This window comes from Gastrolobium bilobum, unplaced genomic scaffold, assembly GCF_033153095.1.
Source record: "Gastrolobium bilobum isolate Gb01-03AN ecotype WA unplaced genomic scaffold, APGP_CSIRO_Gbil_v1 utg17012, whole genome shotgun sequence".
Classification (NCBI taxonomy): domain Eukaryota; kingdom Viridiplantae; phylum Streptophyta; class Magnoliopsida; order Fabales; family Fabaceae; genus Gastrolobium; species Gastrolobium bilobum.
The window spans coordinates 1-24,415 of NW_026899464.1; the positions used below are offsets into that span (position 1 = coordinate 1).

At 38.3% G+C, this 24,415-nt stretch overlaps 1 pseudogene; it reads left to right on the plus strand.

Moving 5' to 3' along the window:
* Nucleotides 1-340: 340 nt before the first annotated feature.
* LOC133290559 (uncharacterized) lies at nucleotides 341-10,971 on the plus strand (annotated as a pseudogene).
* The last annotated feature ends 13,444 nt before the right edge of the window (nucleotides 10,972-24,415 follow it).

The following is a 24,415-nucleotide window of genomic DNA, read 5'->3' on the forward strand; positions in this document are numbered from 1 at the left end:
GTTACACACTACTACTCTCAAATCAGGTCCAAAGTGTCTTCCTTGAATAATTCCTTCAATTTGGTTTGGTTTTCTTTGTCTTGCCTTCTTTGACATATTTCCAATTTGTATTGTGTCATTACGAATTCTTGAGTTTGGGATTGTACTCTTGAGTGTTCTTGGAGATTCTGTTAAGAACTTAAAGAGAGCTATTGAGAGGAAAAAGGCAAGAGAGCACACTACACAAAAGCCTAATAGAGAGCAACAAACACGAGTGATACTTTTAAGAGTGTAAACACGTGAGCGAGTGGTGAGGTCCAATTTCTTTTTTACTCTTGTTCTTTTGCTTAAAACATGGCAGGTGCAGGTGAAGGTACTCCTCCTCCTACGGGAGATAACAGATTGCTAATTGACGCCATTACAACTCAGATGGAAAGGATGATGAGGGAACATACAGAGGAGTTATACGAGAGGATTGAGAGAATAGAAAATCAGGAGAATCATGATGATGATAGACATAGAGGGAGGGATGAAAGAAGGAGAAGAAGAGATAATGAGAATGTTGCTAGAGAGGACAGAATTGAAGGGGTGAAGCTTAATATACCATCTTTTAAAGGAAAAAGTGATCCGGAGGCCTATTTGGAGTGGGAAATGAAGATTGAGCATTTATTTTCATGTCACAATTATACTGAAGAAAAGAAAATGAAGGTGGCAGCCATGGAGTTTAGTGATTATGCTCTCATTTGGTGGGACCAATTGCAAAAGGACAGGGTAAGATATGAAGAACCATTGGTGGATAGTTGGGTGGAGATGAAAAGGCTAATGAGAAGAAGATTTGTTCCTTCCCATTATCATAGAGACCTTCACAATAAACTTCAAAGGCTTACACAAGGTAACAAGAGTGTAGATGAGTATTATAAAGAGATGGAGGTTTCCTTGATTAGAGCAAATGTTAGTGAAGATCGGGAGGCTACTATGGCACGTTTCTTGCATGGACTGAATAGTGACATAAGGGATGTTGTGGAGTTGCAAAATTATGTGGAGTTGGAGGATTTAGTGCATCAAGCTAGTAAGGTAGAACAACAACTCAAAGAAAGGGTGTCATGAGGAAAAACTCTTCTAATTTTAATTATTCAAGTTGGAAGGACAGAAATAAGAAGGAGGGAGGTACTTTATCAAGCAACCCCACTGCTGCACCTCAAAGAACTCAAATTAAGTCCAATGAGACCCCTAAGAAGACAAGGAGTAGTGAAATAAAATGTTTCAAGTGTTTGGGAAGAGGTCACATAGCTTCAGAATGTCCAACTAAGAAGACTATGTTACTTAAAGAGGATGGAGAGATTACTAGTGAGTCTTCTTCAGATCCTGCCTCACATGATGATGAAGATGAGTATGACGAGGAAATTATAACGGAAGGAGATTTGTTTATGGTAAGAAGGATGTTGGGTAGCCAAGTAAAAGACATGGATGATAGTCAAAGAGAGAACATTTTTCATACTAGATGCCTTATCCAAGGAAAGGTATGTTCTTTAATTATTGATGGAGGGAGTTGTACCAATGTTGCAAGTGCTAGAATGGTGTCTAAATTGGGCATGGAAACCAAACCGCACCCGCTGCAATATAAGCTTCAATGGCTTAGTGAGGATGGTGAAGTGACCGTAAGCAAACAAGTGGAGGTGAACTTCTCCATAGGAAAGTATGATGATACAGTTTTATGTGATGTGGTACCAATGGAGGCTTGTCATTTTCTTCTTGGGAGACCTTGGCAATATGATAAGAAAGTTATGCATGATGGTTACACCAACAAATTCTCTTTTGTGCATGAAGAACGCAAGACTATTCTTGCACCTTTGACTCCAAGAGAAGTTAGTGAGGATCATTTGAAAATGAGAGATAAAAGAAAGCAAGAAAGAAAAGAAAGTGGAGAGAAAAAGGGGAAAGAGAGTGGAAGAGAGCAAGAAAAAGAGAGAAAAACACAAAATTTGTTTATAAAAGAAAAAGAGGTGAAAAAGGCTATACAATTGAAAAAGCCAATGCTCTTACTTTTGAGTAAAGAGTGTAATAATATCAAAGATGCAAGTCTTACTAACTCTCTTCCAAATGAGGTTTCTTCTTTGTTGCAAGAATTTGAAGATGTCTTTCCCAAAGAGGTGCCTCATGGACTGCCTCCTCTAAGAGGCATTGAACATCGAATTGATCTCGTGCCGGGAGCTGCGTTTCCTAATAGGCCAGCCTATAGGAGTAACCCCCAAGAGACCAAGGAGATTCAGAGACAAGTTGAAGACTTGATGAAAAGAGGATGGGTGCAAGAAAGCTTAAGTCAATGTGCAGTCCCAGTCCTTTTAGTGCCTAAGAAAGATGGAACCTGGAGAATGTGCACTGACTGTAGAGCCATCAATAACATCACGGTAAAGTATAGACATCCTATTCCTAGATTGGATGATTTATTGGATGAATTGCATGGTGCTTGTTTCTTCTCTAAAATTGATTTAAAAAGTGGATACCATCAAATTAGGATTAGAGAAGAGGATGAATGGAAAACAGCTTTTAAAACTAAATATGGGCTGTATGAATGGTTGGTTATGCCCTTTGGTTTAACCAATGCTCCTAGTACCTTCATGAGACTAATGAATCATGTGTTAAGGGAGTTTCTAGGAAAGTTTGTTGTGGTTTATTTTGATGATATTCTGATTTATAGAAAATCCTATGATGATCATCTTGTGCACTTGAGGTATGTTGTGGAAGCACTAAGGCATGAGAAATTGTATGCTAACATGGAAAAATGTGTGTTTTGTATAGACCATGTTGTTTTTCTTTGTTTTGTTGTTAGCTCACAAGGAGTGCAAGTTGATCAAGAGAAGGTGAAATCTATTCAAGAGTGGCCAACTCCTAAGAATGTAAGTGAGGTGAGAAGCTTTCATGGCTTAGCTAGTTTCTATAGGAGATTTGTTAAAGATTTCAGTACCATAGCTGCACCCTTGAATGAAGTGATTAAAAGGCATGTTGGTTTCAAATGGGGTGAAAAACAAGAGCAAGCCTTTGCTGCTCTCAAGGAAAAATTGACACATGCACCTATTCTTGTATTGCCTAATTTTTCTAAATCTTATGAGATTGAATGTGATGCATCTAATGTGGGGATAGGGGCTGTTTTGATGCAAGAGGGGCATCCCATTGCCCATTTTAGTGAAAAACTGAATGGGGCTGCTCTTAATTATTCCACATATGATAAGAAATTGTATGCATTGGTAAGGGCTTTGCAAACATGGCAACACTATCTCTTGCCCAAAGAGTTTGTCATCAACAGTGACCATGAGTCCTTAAAGTACTTAAAAGGACAAGGCAAGCTTAACAAAAGGCATGCCAAATGGGTAGAGTTCTTGGAGCAGTTTCCCTATGTGATCAAGCACAAGAAAGGTAAGTCTAATGTAGTTGCAGATGCACTTTCAAGAAGGTATGCCTTGTTCTCTACTCTTGAAACTAAGTTCATTGGTTTTGATCATATTAAGGCATTGTATGAGCATGATCCAGACTTTGCACAAATCTATAAAACTTGTGTGGATGCTGCTCAAAATGGATTTTTTAGGCATAATGATTACTTGTTTAAAGAAAAGAGATTGTATGTTCCTAAAGGTTCCATTAGGGAATTACTTGTGAAAGAGGCACATGTGGGGGGATTAATGGGACATTTTGGAATCCAAAAGACTCTAGACATGTTGCATGAACATTTTTATTGGCCACACATGAAGCGTGATGTACATAAATTGTGTGAAAGATGCATTGTATGTAAGCAGTCTAAGTCTAAATTATTGCGTCATGGGTTGTATACTCCTTTACCTATTCCAGATTGCCCTTGGATTGATATTTCTATGGATTTTGTGTTAGGACTACCTCGGTCTAAAAATGGTAAAGATTCTGTTTTTGTTGTGGTGGACAGGTTTTCTAAGATGGCACATTTCATTCCGTGCAAAAAGGTTGATGATGCAATCCATATTGCTGATTTGTTCTTCACGGAAGTGGTAAGACTCCATGGGCTTCCAAGAAGCATTGTCTCTGATCGTTATACTAATTTCTTAAGCCATTTTTGGAGGACATTATGGAGTAAGTTGGGGACTAAACTTCTCTTTTCTACTACTTGTCATCCACAAACTGATGGCCAAACTGAGGTAGTGAATAGAACTCTTTCTTCTCTTTTGAGGGCTGTAATTAAAAAGAACATCAAGTCATGGGAACAATGTTTGCCCCACGTTGAGTTTGCATATAACCGGGCAGTTCATAGTGCTACTCATTATTCTCCTTTTGAAATTGTTTATGGCTTTAACCCTCTCACTCCTCTTGATTTGCTACCTTTGCCTAACAACTCTATTTTTCAGCATAAAGATGGTAAGAGTAAGGCTAAATATGGGCGAAAACTACATGAAAGGGTAAAAGCAAACATTAAGAAAAGGGTAGAGAGCTATGCTAAGCAGGAAAATAAAGGAAGGAAGAAGGAGACGAGGATTACAATTTGAGGACAAATTCTTCTAAAGAAGGAGGGAATGATGAGGACATAGGAGGTGGCATGACCAAGACAACACAAATTTGGAGGACATACAAGGTCTTGGAGGCCCAATGACAAGAGCAAAAGCTAAAAAGGCTAAAGAGGCTCTAAATCTCTTGGTGACCACTTTACTTGAGACAAACCCAAGTCTAAATGAAGAAGAGCCCAAAATGATACACTTAATTCAAATTAAAGACCTTGAAGAATAAGCCTCAATGGATATTGATGAGGACATAGGAGGTGGCATAACCAAGACAACAAACTTGGAGGACATACAAGGTCTTGGAGGCCCAATGACAAGAGCAAAAGCTAAAAAGGCTAAAGAGGCTCTAAATCTCTTGGTGACGACTTTACTTGAGACAAGCCCAAGTCTAAAGGAAGAAGAGCCCAAAATGATACACTTAATTCAAATTGAAGACCTTGAAGAATAAGCCTCAATGGATATGCATGAAGGCTTTATTTTACTTGGCCCAAATTCTGCACTTAATTTTATTTTCTTATATTTAGTTAAACTTTTTGTAATAAGGCTTATTGGGCTGGATTATTGGGCTATCTATTTTCTTTTATGTGTAAGCACTTTTAGGTTAAACTCAATATGGTTGTTGCCCACTATATAAGGGAACACCATGGCTTTTGAAGATAGATTTGGAATATCAAGTTGACCTATTTTGGTGAGACTAGTTCTCTTGGGTTCTTTTGAGAATCTCTGAACTTATCAAGGGCATCAATCCTTGTGGCGTTCTTGGGCTTATCAATTCTTTGAAATTGTGGCGCCTACCTATAATCCTTAAACTCCAATTTCGTTCTATATTATCTTGGATTCATATCTCCCGAATTTCTTATCCTTTTCCGGTGATTCTTGTGCCAAAATCGTGATTCAGGAAGCCATCTTTCACCTCGTTTTAGAATCACCCAAATCCGAGGTCCGTAGCGTGAGATACGTTCTGTTTTTAACAGTACATGTTGGCGGCTGAATTTGGAGTTATAATTTTCATTCCTATTAGATCCATTCCTCCAATCCTAATGGGGGTTCATATCATATCCTGATTATTCTTCATCAAGGTCTCGGTCATATTTCTATTCGCAGCAGTCTCTTCGTGCGGAGCATTCAAAACTGCATTAATAGGATCTGGTGCTGCTAGACGATCTGCACCTCGGATTCCACGGCGACCACGTGCCCTACTAATGATATCTGTACATGTAACACAAAGGAATGAGCTGATCAGACCCACACTAAGGAATCACATATACATTAATCATAAACAGTTCACAGATAGCTATGCAACATGAAATACAGTTATACACGATCAAAGTTTCCTTACAAAACTGCTCTGATACCATATAATGTAACAACCCGTTGTACACTGGTATTGTTAACATTAATTATGATATTAAGCGCATTTACAATCACAGCAATTCATTTATAAAAATGCGAGTAAACTTTTTTTGTTTATTACGCGAACATTTAAAACAATAAAAGCGTAATAATTAAAAGTTGTGACCGTAACTGTAAACTCTTACGGAATACTTATTTAGACTACTTTTATAACTTATTTTTCTTACTACAAGTCACTAAGGGGTTCCCATAAACCCACTTAGCTAATTTCTCAATTATACATTTTCTACATATCCGAACATGGTTCGGTCTTTAATTTTCTGCGGATAGATCATATTCTTTAAGCCTCCCATCATTTGATATGTTATTCTACACTGAATTACCATCCTAGGAAGCTATCACATGAGTTATTTAGAGCTTTTTTGCTCCGGATATCGCCGTTTGAAGTTGGACAAGCAAAACAACCAACCATCCTCAAAACAGCTTCAAACATCTCTCACTCCACGAATTACTGCAGAAAATCCACTCAACCAATTGCTCTCAAATTTTTATACAACAAACTAAACACCTCAAGATTCAATTTGATATATCATAAACTTAATTGAACTAAGAAACGTAGCAGGAATAAATTTCCCAAAACTGGTCCAGAACTGCCACATGTGCAGTGAGCAAATGGGCAGTCTTCACTCTCTACCTTCTACAGGTCGACGTTCACCCCAGAAGTTTACCAAATTCTACCACAAGATAGAGGACATATCAAGCTTCAAATTTACGTATGGCACGTCCCTATCGAACCTCTGTGGAGGGAGATATGCTCTCCCGAAGTTCGCCTAAATTATGCCAATTTATAGAAATTTCGCCAGAGTTTCCTTTGTTTTTACAAAAATCCCCATATTTGCTAATGTGATCTAGACCTCAAATGTACCTAATAATCATTGGGAGGCACACACAAGGACTAACAATGCCTTGGGGCACTTACAATCCATCACAGTTTATCTTACTTATACAATACGTATCACATTGCTTCCTTTATTAATACTTAATACGTTTCAATCATCAAAGTCCAATTGCATACATTTTCTAATCATACACATAATCATAATCCTAAAATAGGCCTATTGCCCTTTCATCATATTACATATGCTTCACATTACACAAGATCCAAATACAATATTTACAATTCTCCAAATTATAACATAATTCATAAGTCTCCAAATGTCATAAACTACATGTATCTAGACTTAGGCAAAATAGCGTGAACAAATATGACATAAATATCATCCTAAAAACATATACAATGTTCATGCCCTAAGTCTAGCCTAGGCCCAATGGCCATCAAAATGCAAAAAGTATAAAGTCCTCCAACGACTCATCCTACGGGCTTCTTGCCTGCCGCTCCTGCACCACTGTTACCTCCTGAAATAAAGCCCCCAAGACGGGGTGAGATATACGAATATATCTCAGTAACCCAGAGGTTCCGAAGAAAACTCCACCTAATGGCTAACTACGACGAAGCTGGAATGGTCGCTACCAATACCATGCAACGTCCTGCCTAATGGCTCGGCATATAAGCCTTCGGGTCTCAACCAAGGCGTGTTCCTAGAACATCAAACCGAGGCACCCCTCTAAGCCATATACACCCGAGACTTCCTAGTATGCTCCTATCCGGATCACTCACCACGACCCTAGGTCAACTGGAACTCCCTCTCGGAGACCTATCCAGCGGAAGTCCGAAAAGCCCGAAGGCAAACTGTCTACTGGCCAGAGACTCGGTACATCCTATGTACCAACACACATACTAAATGCATGATCATGTTATTCTACATTACTTACATACATTTCCTACCATCACCCTCAACGGGCATGGTGGAACACACAAGGGGATCAAGCCTCAGTACCAAGAGGTTACCTGTTTAGTCCTCTTCACTTAGCTCCCAATGAAATATTCTCCGAGCTCTTTATACAGCAAAAATTCCTACACAGAGGACATTCTCAATTACTTAAAATTCATACAACACATGCAAGTCATCAATTACACAAGCATGGTTCCAATCACTTACCTCAATCCCACTTGGTCCAGGACCAAGGGCGATCCACCGAACTCACGTTTCGGGGTTCAAATCAACGTTCGGCAACCTACAACAACCATGTACGAATCATCAATACACGGCAATTCTATCAGAATACGAAAAATGTCAAAAACCTCCCCTACACCGTATAGGTTCGGCCAAGGTAGGCTTATTTTACAATTTATTTTTCTAAATTTTATTTCTCATTTTATTAGGCATCCTTAGGTTACCAAAAGGCCATATCAAGTGCCACTTTTCATTTTACGTCATCTAAACGTCGTTTTGCTTAATATTTTCCTCTAGGTCCAATTAACCACTCAACATTACCAAATATTTTTCCATTGGTTTTGTAACATCCTGCGAATTTAGGAAGTTATATAATTTCTGTTAGGAAAAGGAGAGCATATCTGGAACTCGAATTATACATATAATAGAGTGGAATTAATTTGAGTTAGGGAATTTATTTTAGTGCATACATGCGGTTAGGAATAAGTAGGTATACTTTCTGAACTTGAATACTAGTTAAAAGTGTGTGATTAATTTTATTACAACGTATAAACATTTTAGTTAATAAATAGATGGTACATGAAACCATAATTAGCGAGTTTGTACATGTGACGAGTGATCCTTTAGGAAACTTATTCTTTAGGACCTTTAGAGCCTTCAAGGGTGACGGCCCAAGAGCCCTTGAGAAGTGCTTGTGACCAGCCCAAAAAGCATTCTCCTCAACCTTGGTTACTACACATTGGCCTAGCACAACCACATGGTAACCATTATCTATCCTTCCTCATCACATATGTCTAGTGTAAAGAGAAAATTCTGATTGCTTGCATTTTTGGACAAAACAAGTCAGCCCCATTGCCACCACATGTAACCAATAAGGAAAGAGTCATCTTCATGCATGTGTTTCTATTGGGCAAGAGGCAACCCTACCCTTCAACCCTATTTCTCCCTTGTGCGCCTAGAAGAGCATGACAAAGCTGATTTCTTTCCTTGTTAGCCTTTAATTTTAATTATTAGTAAGCTTTAACACTTTCTCACTTGCTCCCCCTTGTGCGCTGGGTAGGTGACAGAACAAATCGGAAATTGGTGTCTAATTGCCAAACCCAACCAGCCACATTATCCTTTTCTTTCTTGCGCATTGAAAGGTAGAACAAAGCTGATTATTATCTTCTAGATTCAGGACAGAGAACACAGCCCCTCAACCTCCCTCAAAACCGTGACTCACCAAAGAAGCACCGTAAGAACGTAACTTGCAATCCCCCTTCCTTTTAGACCGTGAGCCATCATCCTCATCCTCTCAAGACCGCTAGTGGATTAGCCAAGAACACAAAGCATCATCTTCCTCTTTTCCTCTGGTTAGGCCGTCGAATCTCCAACATCAAGGAGGTAGCATGTCCTTTCTTAATCTCTTGTTACCTCCTTATTCCATACGGTTTTAATAAGGTAATTCCCTTGCATGCAGCCGCAAATCTGAGTCCTTGGAGAGTTGATAATTCTCCTTGCATGCAGTGGTAAATCGAGATTCTTGGAGAATAGAAGAGTGAAAATCTTAGCACAAACGTGGTGACTACATTCTTGACCGATTTAGGTGTATTTTGTGTGGACTACAAGGAGGTAAGGTTGAACCTTAAGCTCTTCTTTCACTCTCTGCTTCGGTTTGTAGGTGCATTTTAAGGGAATAATATTTTGTGGCACTCCAACTCCCTTACCTTTCATTTTGGCCCTTACATGCTTGATAGGAGAATGTTCTTTTTGTCATTTCCATTCCTCTGATTCTGCCATGATGGAACCGGTTGGGCTTTGTGCTTACAAGCACAAGGAATTGTTTTTGGAGCTTGGAATAAAGCCTCCATTGTTAAGTTGCTGTTTTGTTAAATTAGAATAAGGTATATGGTGATGGAATATATTACTGTATCAAACTTTATATGAATTAAATAAATTTAACAGCATGTTGTAGGTCCCTCTTAGCGCACCATGTCTTGTAGAATTGAAATTGTGAATGGAAAATATCTTGAGCCTTTTTGGTGTTGAAACCCGAATTGGCTATACTTGAGGAACCTTGGATTTTCACTGTTAACTAGTTAATAATAATGGCTTGAAGTTGGAAAAGCAAGTTAGTAAAAGACTTATAGAAACCGTGTAAAATGCTAAGGCTGGTAGACATGACTAGTGCTTGTAAATTATAAGAATCAACGTTTGAAATTCTGTTTGGTCTTTGCTTGATTAGGTGCGCATAACCCTTGAGTGTGGACTGATTATTGCTGCTGTTTGGTTAATATTTGTGGCACGTGAGGTAAGTGTTTGGTGGTGAGACCTATTGTGACTATTAGCTAGTGTATGGAATTTTGAACTGTTGCTCACATGTGCCTTGGATTCGTATTTTGTTAAATATGATTTACAATCTGTCTTGGACGTGACACGATGGAAATTCTATTTTGGAAGTATTTGTTATTCGATATGTTGGTATTAAAAATCCATGATAAACATGGTACTCTGATTCTGATACTTAGTCATGAGCATGGTCATCATAAAACTGCATTTCTCACGTGTGTGAAGCCAAACATGGCATAGCATACAGCATTATGCATTCATCTTGGAAACCGAAGTATATAATAAAAGTAAGCATATGTTTGAGCATGCATCATATAGGCATCCCTCCGGTACCAGGGTATGGGACACTTGGCTTCAGTCCGCATAGGTCGCAGTTGGAATCCCCCTTGATGGAGCCAAAATGGAATATCCACTGTGCTTGTTAGTAGTACGTGCACTACAGTGCTATGAACGTACATTACTTTGGCGTTATATACGCATCTTGACTAGTATTCTGGCGTTATCTACGCACTCCGATTATATGTTAGCATCTGTTCTGAATTTAAATGTTGATGCGACTGTTTTGGAATTTTGTACCTAGACTAATATTGTGGCAATATTGGTTTTACTATCACACTACTGGGATTTTTCTCACCCCTTTTGGGGCTCAATTTTACAAATTGCAGGGAGACATAGAAGCATTTGATGAAGTACTTATTTTGGACATTTGCCGTTGACTGCTGCTATTTTGGAATTCTGCTGTTGTCTGATATTTCTGTTGGATGTGAGTGGGCTGCTTCTTTTATTTTGATGTAATACCTTGGAAGATGAGTGTGACACCCTCCCCTGTACGCGTCCAAGGGAGTTATCTGCTAAGCGGATTAGAGTCGTGATAGAAATAATTTAAAACTGAACTGCATTTTGAAGTCATGAAATAAAAGTCTTATAAGGAAACCTAATTGCACATGAAAATTAGTGTGAAACTTCATAAAACTTAGAGTGGAGCTTAATCAAATGCATAGCTTGTTGAAATTACAGTTTTCCAGAAAACCTTACTGTCTAAAAAAATCATATCAATTCCAGTTCAACAGCTTAAAAACAATTCTTTGATATATAGAAACTAGACATTCGGGGCTTTATGCGCATATAAAAATCACTTCATTCGGAGGTGTCTAGCCCCTCGAAACAGAACTCGCAAGATGAGAGATAAATCAGTGAAAATGTTTCAAAAGACCTGACTTGCAAAAATCATAATAAATCAAACTTTCAGAATTTCATTGTAAAGTTTATATAATAAGAAACTATACATCTGGAGCTTCGCGTGCATATAAATTATGTGTCATTCAGAGGTCTGAAGCCCCAGATACCGAACTCGCAAGGTACTCGCGAAAGTAGTTTAAAAATTCAGAATTGAAAATGTGCATGAATTATTTTGCTAAAGAACACCAGACTTTCACCAGTAACAAATAGACCCCAAAGCCCAAATACAGAAATTAAACATGTTCTCACATTTTCTTACAACATCTCAAAAACAAATGTTACAGCATACTAGAGCGATCAGCCAACAATCAACATAAACAGCATGTCATCAAAATTCCCAAAACAGCAGCAGCAAATAAACAGGGCATCTCCAATACAAGTACATCATCAAATGCTTTTTTCGTACTCCTGCAATTTATAAAAATTGAGCCCCTGAAGGGGTGAGAAAAATCCCAGTAGTGTGATAGTAAAACCAATAAAGCAACAATATTAGACTAGGTACAAAATTTCAAAACAGTCGCATCAACATATCATTTTCCGGATAGATGCTAACATATAATCGTAGTGCGTATATAACGCCAAAGTACTAATCATATTGCGTATATAACGCCAAAATACTAATCAAGATGCGTATATAATGCCAAAGGTGTACGTTCATAGCACCGTCGTGCACGTACTAACAAGCACAGTGGAGATCCCATAGTGGCTACTCAAGAGGGTTCCAACTGCGACCTATGCAGACTGAAGCCAAGTGTCCCATACCCTGGTACCAGAGGGATGCCTATATGATGCGTGCTCAAACGTATGCTTACTTTTATTATATACTTCGATTTCCAGAATGAATGTATAATGCTGGATGCTATGACATGTTTGGCACACACAAAGAGAAACAGATGAATCATGAGGTGCATATGCATGACTAGATCATAATAGCATATAGATATACAAAAAAAAAAGATCATAATAGCATATTTTTATTGTACTTTTAATACCAAGATGCCGAGTCCCAAATACTTCTCAAAACAAAATTTCCATCAAGTCAAGTCCAATGGCAGATTACTAACAATATTTAACAGAATAACAGAATTCAAATCATAAGGCACATGTGAGCATCAATTCAAAATTCCATATGCTAGCTAACAGTCACAATAGGTCTCACCACCAAACACTTACCTTGATACTTTAGCTTTTTAATCAAGCATTCCAAATATCATCGAACAGTCCACTTATTTAGGGTCTTGCGCACCTAACAAACATATGTACCAAGTCAGAATTTACATCTATTTTTCTTATGATTTACAATTAATTACCATGCTCCCTAACCCTTGGAGTTAATCGAGCTCTATGCTTCCAATGTTAATTATATATTTCTGCCTTTGATTTTTTTTTTTGTCCTATCAATTGCTAGCAAGTAACGAAAGAAACATTCCAAGGACCTACACATGCAGGTTCGGTTTAGCCAACAACTAGGTGCACATAGCTTTTTTATTTGCATACCATTCCCCAAGGCTTACGTGAGTGAACAAGGCCTTTAGCAAAGCTATCCATACTGTTTTAACATATGCCAAGCTTAATTCAAAACAGATTTCATGATTTTCATACTAATTTAACTTTTCCCAACATGGAGCTTATTTCACCAATTGATAGCAAGTGACGTAACCAGAATTTTCCATACGTGTGGGTTCGGTTCTTATCCATAAACAAGTGTTCCCAATTTTTTATTTATACAAAAAGTCACAACCCACAATTCCTTAAGTACATAGGTTCGGTTTTCAGGATTACTAGGTGCTTATAATTTTATCTATTACATGTAATGCCCTATACGTTTTAAGGTGTACTTGTGAGGCTAAAGCAAGCTGTCCAATTAAGTTCTTACATACCCAAGGTGTGGTTCATTAACTCAGTCCTCACAATTTCATATTAACAAAACTCTCCTAACTTACAACAATCTATTACAATTTGCCTATACCAAAGGTCCCAATGCTTGTTCAAATAGGCGGAAACAAGTGAATGTAAATGACAAAATTTAATCTTCCAAGGTCACACATGCGGTTTTAACATAAGTAAAGCTTAACCAAATATTATACCTAAGACCCGGTTTAACCACATCAAGAGGGCTATATTTAAGCTTCACAAATTCAGTCATTCAGTTTGCATGCGTCCAAGGCCAAGAGTTTTGTGACCGTACAGCAAGGGAAAGAAAGACATTAAAACCAACTCCATAGCTCACTCTTGCTAACCGAAACAGAGGAAAAGAAATAAGAAGTCGATATTCAAAGGTACCTGTTGTAAATAATATTGATTTAGTTATTATTTAGTTTTTATTTAGTCGTTTATTGTTGTATTGGGCCAAGCCCTTTGTTGTATTGGGCCAAGGCCTTTAGGTTAAAAGTAGGTCAAATATTCTCTATAAATAGAGAACCCCTTGTACACATTATTTACAATTCTCAAATATATCAGAATACCCTTTTTCAAGTTGGTATCAGAGCTCTCGATCTTGAGGGCTCTGCTTCCGCGCCTACGAAACCTTTTTTTGTTTTTCCATCTCTCGCTGCAATCAGCCGCCACCGGAAAAATTTTCCGGGGACCTCTTGGACCGAGAGATCACTGCTTCTCTTTGTTTTTCTCTCATCTTCCTCAATAACAAGACCCCAAACTGAACCGTTCAACGTCACCTCCAAACAGAAAGCATTTTTCACTAACTAAGAACACTATTCATCGCGATTGACCTTCTTTCTGGCGGCCATTCAACTCCGATCAGCCCCAGATAGGTTCGCAACCCTTGGACGACCTTCGCCTGAAAAGCCCAGCCAGATCGGACGTCAGACGCGCCTCCACGCGCCGCTTCTTTTCCTGCGCGTGAATCCCACGCGCCGCCAGCTTCACCGGCGCGTGACAGCGCGTGACGGTTGCTATTGGCTGCGGACCGGTGCAGTCTTGATCGACTCTCCAAGCTCGTTCTGGATCTGTGCTCACCTCTTTGATCGGACCTCGTTTGGTAATTTTTTGTGATTTTTGGCTTCTTGGTACTATTCCTTGGGTTGTTTTGCAGTATGGCCGCTTCCGACGGTGATTCAACTCTAAACTTATCTGAAAAAAATTCTACCTCATCTGTGGTGACCCCTCTTGGTCACAATGATCTTCCAAGTCTACATCAAAGTTATCGATTTGACGGATCAAATTATTTGTCATGGTCTCAGTTCATTCGTACTACCATCAAGAGTCGCAATAAGATTGCTCATCTTGATGGCCCTGCTCCTGCTGCCACGGATCCCGATTTTGCTGTTTGGAATAATGAGGATTCTCTTATCATGACTTGGTTGTGGAATTCGATGACTCCTGAAGTGGGTCGTCATTGTATGTTCTTGTCTTCTTCTATGGAGATTTGGGAAACTGTCCACTCCACTTATTCCTTGAAACAAGATATGGCTGTGCGCTATGAATTGCGCAATAAAATATTCACTACAAAACAAGATTCTTTATCTGTGACTGAGTACTATGGCACCTTGAAGGAGTTATGGACTGAACTTGATCAATTTCAGAGTTTGAAGATGAAATGTACTGCAGATGCTACTGCTTTAGCCAAGGAGGTGGAAAATGAGCGTATTTTTGATTTTCTTGCTGGTTTGAATTCCGAGTATGATCCTATTCGGGTTCAGATACTTGGCAAAGAAACTTTTCCATCCCTTTCTGCTGTTTTCAATACTGTTCGGGGAGAGGAGAATCGTCGGGGTGTTATGATGAACCCTGATAAATCTGTCATGTTATCATCAAAAGATGGTGCTGCTTCTAAACCCACTGATGGGTCTGCTATGATTTCAACAAAAAAGAATGGTTCTACTTACAGGAGTTCCTTTCCAAAATATTCTGATGGAGCATCTTCTAGACCTAAGAAAGATGATCGCTGGTGTTCTTATTGTAAAAGAACAGGTCATATCAAGGATCTATGCTATCGCCTCCATGGAAAGCAAACTGTCTTAGAAAAGATGGCAAGGATGTGTGGTCAAGCGCATTTTTTTTTTCGCATTTTACTTCTTCTGATATAGCTCCTACACCTAATGAGACCCAACCTGCATTTCGTCCAGATGAGTTGGAACGACTTCGAACCATACTTGATTCTCTGAGTAAGCCATCTGGTACTAGTGATTTGGCTATGACTGGTATGAGCTCCAAAATTTCTTCTTTTCTTACTTCATGTATTGATTTTAAACATTCTTGGGTTGTTGATTCTGGTGCTACTGATCATATGGCTTGTTGTGCTGACCCCTTTGTTTCTTATAACCCTACCATTGGCACTCATACGATAGCCGTAGCTGATGGCTCCCATACATCAGTTGCGGGTTCTGGTAACATAAAATTACAGCCTTCCTTACATCTCAAAGATGCTCTTCATGTCCCTAAACTTTCTACTAATCTTCTTTCTATTCAAAAAATCACAAAAGATTTAAATTGCACTGTAACCTTCTTTCCTACTCACTGTGTTTTTCAGGATCTCGCCACAGGGAAGACGATTGGGGGTGCTAAAGAGCAAGGTGGGCTGTATTATCTGGTGTCACAATCTCCTGCAACTCATGTTAAGGATCACATCTTACTGTCATATGGCCAGTCAACTGCTGATTCTCTGATTTGGCTTCATCATAAGCGCTTGGGACATCCTCCATTTATTTTACTCAAGTCTTTATTTCCGTCTTTGTTTTTGTCTAAGTCTGTTGAGTCTTATCATTGTGATGTTTGTGAGTTTTCTAAGCATCATCGTGTGTCTTTCCCTTCTAGTATTACTAAAAGTGTTGAACCTTTTGATCTTATTCATTCTGATGTTTGGGGTCCTTCTAAGGTCCCACATTCTTCTGGAAATAAATGGTTTGTTTCTTTTATTGATGATTGCACTCGTGTAACTTGGGTTTACTTAATGCATGAAAAGTCTGAGGTACCAAAACTGTTCTTTCAATTTTATAAAATGATTGAGAATCAATTTTGTAAAAAAATCAAAAGACTAAGGACAAATAATGGTACTGAATATGTCAATCACTCTTTTTCGCAATTTATACAAAATCAAGGTATGATTCATGAACTTACATGTGTAGACACCCCTCAACAAAATGGGGTTGCTGAAAGGAAAAATCGTCACCTTCTTGAAGTTGCTCGTGCCTTATTGTTTCAAACACATGTACCCAAATGCTATTGGGGAGATGCCATTCTTACTGCAGCATTCTTGATCAATCGTCTACCCACTCGGGTTCTCGATCATGTAAGTCCTATTCACTCCATGACTTCTTTTTTTTCCTTCTATTCCAACTTTGCAAAGTCTTCCTCCTCAAGTGTTTGGGTGTGTTGTCTTTGTTCATATTCATAAACAGCATCGCAGTAAGTTGGATCCTAGGGCTCTTAAATGTGTCTTCCTTGGATATGCTCCTGATAAGAAGGGCTACAAGTGTTATCACCCTGGAAGTCAGAAATTTTTTGTTTCTATGGATGTTACATTTCAGGAATCTGAGTCCTTTTTCCAAGGTCCTCATCTTCAGGGGGAGAATGATTCACCAGAAGACTCATCACCTTCCTTCTTTGAAACTTCAGTGTCTACTCCTTCACCTGTGTCAGTGTCACTTCCTCTTGTTCCTGTTCCTAATGTGTCTATGTCTGATCCTCCTGTGACTGATCCTCCTATGACTGATACATCAAGTACACAAGAGATTCGGAAGATTGTAACACCTGAATTGGTATATCAAAGAAGGAAACAGCCCACATTGCCTCAACAGCAACCTCAATCGTCTGAACCACTGGTAAGTCCTGAATCTCATATTTCTGATCATGATACTTCTGATGACTTACCCATTACTACTGCTTCTGATGATTTACCCATTGCTTTAAGAAAAGGAAAAAGATCTTGTTCCAAGAAATCTTGTTCTTCCTGTCCCTCTTGTACTCAATACCCTATCTCCCATTTTGTTTCCTCTGCTAATCTTTCTGTGCAGCACAAAAGCTTTGTTTCAGCACTAGATTCTACTTCAATCCCAAAATCAGTACATGAAGCTTTGAAAGATGGGAATTGGGCTCAAGCCATGCAAGAGGAGATGAATGCGTTGGAGAAAAATAAAACATGGGAGGTTATTGATAGACCCAACGGAAAGAAAGCAGTAGGGTGCAGATGGGTTTATGCCCTAAAATATAATTCTGGTGGCACTCTTGAGAGATACAAGGCTCGATTAGTCGCCAAAGGTTACACTCAAACCAATGGCATTGATTATGAAGAAACCTTTGCTCCAGTTGCAAAGATGAATACAGTGAGAATCTTGTTGTCCCTTGCTGCCCATTACAATTGGGATATAAATCAATTTGATGTGAAAAATGCCTTCATCAATGGTGAGTTAGAAGAAGAAGTCTACATGGAAATCCCGCCTGGTTTTGATTCTGTGAAGAGGGAAAATAAAGTTTGTCGATTAAAAAAGGCCTTGTATGGATTGAAGCAGCCACCTCGTGCTTGGTTTGGGAGGTTTACTAAGGTTATGATGACCTTAGGATATAGACAGAGTCAAGGAGATCACACTATTTTCTTCAAGCACTCCCAAAACGGGAAGCTTACTGTGCTCCTTGTATATGTTGATGATATTATTATCACAGGTGATGATTTTGTCGAGAGACAGATTCTGCAGACACGGCTTGCCTCTGAGTTCGAAGTCAAAGACCTTGGGAAACTGAGATATTTCCTAGGGATAGAAGTAGCTCATTCAAGCAAAGGAATTTTTATCAGCCAAAGGAAATATGTTCTTGATCTTCTCAAAGAAGCAGGAAAGCTCGGGTGTAAACCCTCTAATACTCCCATTGAGCAGAATCACAAGATGGGCTATGAAGAAGAGAGTCCTCCAGTTGATAAAGGACGATATCAACGGCTAGTTGGGAAATTGATATATCTGGCCCATACTAGACCAGACCTAGCTTATGCTGTTAGTGTTGTCAGTCAGTTTATGCACGATCCAAAGGAAAAACACATGCAGGCAGAAGAGAGAATTCTTCAGTATCTTAAAGGTACTCCTGGTAAAGGATTGTTATTCCGACGTGATGGCAATCTATCTTTAGAAGTCTACACAGATGCTGATTATGCTGGATCCATGACTGACCGTCGTTCTACCACTGGTTATTGCATGTTTCTTTGCGGTAACTTGGTGACATGGAGAAGTAAGAAACAAGATGTGGTTGCCAGATCAAGTGCAGAAGCTGAATTTCGAGCTATGGCTCAAGGCATTTGTGAGTTACTGTGGCTGAAAATTGTACTTGATGATCTCAAAATAAAATGTGAGGGACCTATGAAGCTGCTATGTGATAATAAGTCCGCTATTTGTATAGCTCATAATCCAGTTCAACATGATCGGACTAAACATATTGAGGTCGACCGCCATTTCATCAAAGAGAAACTTGATAGCGGGTTGATTACCACTCCATACATTCCCACTGGGCGTCAATTAGCTAATCTATTAACAAAGGGGCTTCCTTCAGACAGATTTCAAGAACTTACTAGCAAGCTGGGAATGATAAATATCTATTCCTCAGCTTGAGGGGGAGTGTTGTAAATAATATTGATTTAGTTTTTATTTAGTCGTTTATTGTTGTATTGGGCCAAGCCATTTGTTGTATTGGGCCAAGGCCTTTAGGTTAAAAGTAGGTCGAATATTCTCTATAAATAGAGAACCCCTTGTACACATTATTTACAATTCTCAAATATATCATAATACCCCTTTTCAAGTGTACCTTATGGTTTGCATACTACAAACTCGCCACCCAGCCAAGGACTTTGTCCCCCAATCTTTGTTTTAAAACCTTCACACTCCTAGACTCCAAGGTTCAAGCTCACAACTGCAAGCAAGAGGAAAATTCCTAAAGAAAAACCGAATGGAGGATGGGGAAACAAAGATGCAGAGAAATCATTACACCTCCTTGAAGGCTGGTGCTTGGCCGAACAGAATGGTAGTGGAATGGTGTAAGCTTGCCCCAATCTGCATGCAACGGGAGTAGCGACTTCATCAAGACAGAATCCTTCTCCTACTCGGTATGGGCTGTGCGCACAAGATGAGAGGAAATGCTTAATGGATGGATGATTCACTTATGGTTCACGGCTACAAATGGGGATTGAGAGGTGGCTGGGTTTTCTGATTCTAAATCAGAACATACACAATCGTTTTCTGCTTGTTGCTAGTGGTATGGAAGGAAGGTACTAAAATGGGTTGATCATATTTGTTATCAATTGACTAGAAATACAATTTGCTATGCTCTCCTTGTGATGTTCGCACGGTTGGAGCGATGAGAGGGAGTGAGAATTCAGTTTGATTCTCCCTTAGAATTCGCAAGGGAAAGGAGGAGGTAAGAGAAGGCTTATTGCTTTTCATTATCCAAGGGCCAACAAAGGGATTACGTGGGTTTCTTGCACCTACTAGGCGTGAAAAGGTGGGATAAGGTGGATAAGTATCCAACTTTATTTTTGTTTTACCAATCAAAATACATGCATTCAGATTTCACCAATCACTTACTAAGCTTGCAAGGTGACTATAGGCTGACTTGATTTTTTTCACAAAGGATAAGTACTTGAGTTGCTTTCTCTTTTCACTAGGTACATGGAATGGTGAAGTAAGAATAGATATCTATTGCCATGTGGCCACTAAAGAATAGCCATGCATATTTCACTTGGATAGTAAGAGATAATACTAAAGTATCATGGGTTGAACTCAAATCCCACCCAAGGACAAGGGGCCAGTGCCCTTCTAAGGGAAAGGGTCGAAAGATGGGTTTCCAAAAGGCTCACCTATTTTATGTTCAACCATTACTTAATATTTCACATACCTTCACATTTTTTTAACTAATGCTTCTATGCATTATGATTAGGTTAATTGATATGAACCTCACCAAGAATAGTGAGACCCAAGACCAATTTAGTTAGGATCATTTCTACAATCAGGAATTTAAAATAAAAAATAAAGAACCTTGACCTGTTATCTATGGAAGATAAGAACCAAAGGTATAAGAAGGATAAAGACACCACACTCAAGAAAGAAGAAGGTGAGTGATAAGTCTGGTTTGAACGCAACAAGAACAAACTTCTTGATAAGTTCAGAGTTCTAGATAAGAATCAAAGAGAAGAAACCTCTCTATTATATTATAACTTCAAAATCTGATTACAAGAGTTATATTCTCCCATATTTATACTTGGAACATCCCTCCAAGAACAATAAAAGACTTAGCAAATGAAAAGACACTAATTTAAAGTTGACAACTTGGAAAAAGGAAAAGACTCTAATCAACCCACTAAACATTAATGACGTTGGAAATGTGAATCAACCCCATTAAGCATTAATAACATTGAAAATGCTTTCAGCCCCACTAAGCATTAATTGACATTGGAAATTGCTACTCATTCCACTCAACCTCCCTTGCATTGATGACATTGACTAAATTCTGATTATGAATAAATTTGGGCTTGATGTCTTCATGATTAGCCCACATTTGCTGGATCAATCCACTAAGAGCTTCTTTAAACTTCTTGACCCTTGATCTTGTGATTGGCCCATTTGGCAATTGTAATGGATCACTAGGTATTGTCTCCTTATTCATATCATTCCCTCCCTCTTCAAAAGGATTTGTCCTCAAATTTGCACTACATCAAAATGAGATAAATCAGAAACATTAAATGTTGCACTAACATTGTACTCACCTGGAAGGTCAAGCTTGTAGGCATTATCATTTATTCTCTCAATCACTTGAAATGGTCCATCACCCCTTGAAAGCAGTATGGGTCGTCTTTGGGCTGGAAATCTTTCATTTCTCATATGTAACCAAACCCAATCTCCTGGTTCAAAAACTACTTTCTTAAAAACCTCAGTCAATGGTGCTGCTAGGCTACTAAAACTCTTCACAAATAGTCTATAAAAATTAGCCAGCCCATGAAAACTTCGATCTTCACTCACACAAGTAGGACTAGGCCAATCTTGAATTGCCTTTATCTTTTCTTCATCCATCTCTATCCCTTTAGAACTAACAGCAAAACCAAGGAACACAAGCTTGTTAGTACAAAAAGAACATTTTTTTAGATTAGCAAACAACTTCTCTTTCCTCACAACATTCAAAACAAGTTTTAAATGCTCAACATGCTCATTCAAGTTTTTGCTATAAATCAGAATGTCATCAAAATATACAACCACTAATTTTCCAAGGAATGCATGCAAAACATGATTCATCAACCTCATAAAGGTGCTCAGTGCATTAGTTAAACCAAATGGCATAACCAACCATTCATACAACGCATATCTTGTTTTGAATGCAGTTTTCCACTCATCACCTTCTTTCATTCTGATTTGTTGATATCCACTCCTAAGATCAATTTTAGTAAAAACACATGCACCATGCAACTCATCTAGCATATCATCAATTCTAGGAATGGGTTGTCTATACTTTACAGTGATATTGTTGATGGTACGACAGTCAACACACATCCTCCAAGAACCATCTTTCTTAGGAACAAGCAATACTGGAACAACACATGGACTCATGCTCTCACACACATGCCCCTTTTGCATAAGCTCATTAACTTGCCTTTGGAGTTCCTTTGTCTCTTCAAGGTTGGTTCTATATGCTGGCCTATTTGGAATTATTGCCCCTGATATGACATCAATTTGGTGCTCTATACCCCTTATTGGTGGTAAACCATAGGGTATTTCTTCAGGGAACACATCATCAAAATCCTGCAAAACAGAAACAATTGCACTAGGCAAAGAAGAATCAACTTCATTGGTGTTAAAGCAAGCCTCCTTATACAAGAGTGCAATCATAGGCTGTTTTAGGACCAATGCTTTGTTAATCTCACCAACTTTCACAAAGAAGTTCTTTTTTTTTTTCTTACTATCTGAAACTTGTTTTTCACTCTCTTTTTCTCTCTGATTTTCTCTTTCTTTTTTCTGGTCACTCTCTTTTTTCAACCTTACTTGATCCTCATACACTTGCATTGGACTTAAAGGAGCAAGAGTAATGGTTTTGTTATTCATAATCAATGAGTATCTATTAGTGTACCCATCGTGCATCACACGTCGATCAAACTGCCATGGACACCCTAAGAGAATATGCCCAGCTTGCATTGGCACAACATCACATAACACCTCATCCTTATATTTTCCAATTAAAAATGAAACTACCACTTGCTTATTCACCTTGATTTCTCCACAATCATTCAACCATTGCAGTTTATATGGTCTAGGATGCTTCAGAGTTGCTAAATTTAACTTCTCCACCAAACTAGTACTAGCAACATTTGTACAACTTCCTCCATCAACAATCATAGAACACACCTTATCCTTTACATGGCATCTGGTATGAAAAATATTTTCTCGTTGCAACTCCTTATCTTCTTTAACTTGCACATTAAGAGCTCTTCTAGCCACTAAAAGCTCTCCTTCAACTAGTAATTCAAAAGACATTTTTCTAATCTGCAAAAATAAAAGTTAAAATATCCTCACAAACACACCCTCACGTGTTTCTCTCCCCATTAACAGCTCTCACACTCGTGTTTCAAAATTAGGCTTTTACCCTCTTATAATCTCACACACTCTTGCCTTTTTCCCCTCTTTTGAATTCCCTCTTTTAGTTCTTAGCTGAACTCAATTGAAGTTTCCTTGAAGAAATTCAAACAGATCACAATATGTAATACAAAGAGACAAGAAGAATAAGAGAATATTTTTTTGATCTCAAGAATTAGGGGTAAAGAAATGTTGGAATGACAATAAATTTTAAGCAATAACTGAAATTAATTAAGAAAGGGAAGTACACACTGGAATAGAAAAGAACAAAACTGAAAAAAATTCAAAGAGACAAGTTTTACTTCAAGGAATTTGGATCAGAGTTTTTTTTTTCCTATTCTTTTTTTTCTTTTGAAGATACTAGATCTTTTTCTTCCTTTTATTTTTCTTCTGCAGATACTAAGACTTTGTTTGTTTGTTTTTTTTTATTTTGGCTTCCGAAAATACTAAGATTTTTTTTTTTTGCTTCCGAAGATATTAATATTTTTTTTTGAACAGTACCAATGGGAATAGTTGACACAAGAAGGAGAATGAAATAGAAATAATAATAAAAATTAACAATAAAATAAAAGGATAGATCAAACCTGATTTAGAAGACTAGCTCTGATACCAAATGATATGAACCTCACCAAGAATAGTGAGACCCAAGACCAATTTAGCTAGGATCGTTTCTACAATCAGGAATTTAAAATAAGAAATAAAGAACCTTGACCCGTTATCTATGGAAGATAAGAACCAAAGGTATAAGAAGGATAAAGACGTCACACTCAAGAAAGAAGAAGGTGAGTGATAAGTCTGGTTTGAACGCCACAAGAACAAACTTCTTGATAAGTTCAGAGTTCTAGATAAGAACCAAAGAGAAGAAACCTCTCTATTATATTATAACTTCAAAATCTGATTACAAGAGTTATATCCTCCCATATTTATACTTGGAACATCCCTCAAAGAATAGTAAAAGACTTAGCAAATGAAAAGACACTAATTTAAAGTTGACAACTTGGAAAAAGGAAAAGACTCTAATCAACCCACTAAACATTAATGACGTTGGAAATGTGAATCAACCCCACTAAGCATTAATAACATTGAAAATTCTTTCATCCCACTAAACATTAATGACGTTGGAAATGTGAATCAACCCCACTAAGCATTAATAACATTGAAAATGCTTTCAGCCCCACTAAGCATTAATTGACATTGGAAATTGCTACTCATTCCACTCAACCTCCCTTGCATTGATGACCTTGACTTAATTCTGATCCACATTTGCTGGATCAATCCACTAAGAGCTTCTTTGAACTTCTTGGCCCTTGATCTTGTGATTGGCCCATTTTGCAATTGTAATGGATCACTAGGTATTGTCTCCTTATTC